This window comes from Osmerus mordax, chromosome 10, assembly GCF_038355195.1.
Source record: "Osmerus mordax isolate fOsmMor3 chromosome 10, fOsmMor3.pri, whole genome shotgun sequence".
Taxonomy (NCBI): Eukaryota; Metazoa; Chordata; class Actinopteri; order Osmeriformes; family Osmeridae; genus Osmerus; species Osmerus mordax.
Genome location: NC_090059.1, coordinates 17,118,121 through 17,119,443, shown reverse-complemented (window position 1 = coordinate 17,119,443; position 1,323 = coordinate 17,118,121).

The window sequence follows — 1,323 nt, the reverse complement described above, 5'->3', positions numbered from 1 at the left end:
TCATACAACACTTAATAGGGCTGGGGAGGGAGGGGGGAGGGGGGGCGATATTGTTAGGTTTGGGGAGGTCCCACACACTATTCTGGATTAATTGAATATACACTCCCTTCCCTCCCCCACCAACCTAAAAATCGTCCCACACTTGTCACTACTTAAAGACCCCAAACAGTAAGTGACTCTTGGATGTTAGTGATTTAGCAGCTGTGAGGATTGTGCCCTATCGGTCTTCTTAAAATACGATGTCAGTAAAATACTGCAAAGAAAAACATTTGAATGCTACAACGCTATATCTGTGTATAATCTAGATGTGTGTATACTCAAGCAAGTGTTACGTTGGTTTACTGAGAGACTGCATGTACAGAATTCACCTTTGGGGGAGCAGAATTCTGTGGGGAGGGGACAGTGAGAAAGCCTCAACACTGCCACACACTTCGGTGGCCAGTCAGAAGTACTGCAACTCAGCAGATATCTTAGGAAGACAGCGGTTTTCCCACACATAAATGGGGTCAAGGCACGTGTGTGGCAGTTTGGGGGGGGGGGGGGGGGGGGGGGGGTAGGTGTGAGGCTGTCTGTTAGGTGTGTCAAGTATACAGTAGGTTAACTTTGTTATGGCCAGTTGTGGTTTAGTTGTATCTAGACACTCTATTGACTTTCCCTGTTCCATGTTTGACTCAAAAAGGATATTAATATTATCTTTATTAATATAATATAAATATTATTCGTTTTTCTAGATTTCCCCCCTGAGAATATATATTGCAGTTTACTAATTTATTACAACTGCTGTTTTCTTCTTGAGAACTTGATATGGTGGAGACTGTCCTCTCATGCTAGTTTGATATGGTGGAGACTGTCCTCTCATGCTAGTTTGATATGGTGGAGACTGTCCTCTCATGCTAGTTTGCGGATAGCGTGTGTGCAATGTTTTTGTGGTGTCTGTCTTCGCTCGCAAGCCTTCTGTGTGCCTCCCTGTAGAAAACGGCAAAGGGAAAAACAAAACGAGAAGAGGTTCCGAGTGATGCGGAGCGATGTTTACCTCGCTCCTTACCCCTTCCCGTTCTCTCTGCCAGACCCTCAATTTCACCCGCTCTTGTTTTTTGTTGTTGTCATTTTTTGTTTTTATCGCCGTTCTGTTGCACAGATCGTATTGTGCGTTCACTCCTGCTTGTTGCTTCTCCACGCAGGAGAACGTGTAATCAAGTGTCTCTGCGCTGGTGAGAATTAAATCTCAAAAGGAAATTATTTATTATTTTGAAACTAGATCATAGCCTTGCATGCTGGCTTCTGGTTCTCTTTGTGGTCAACACTGTTGGTCAGATGATATTG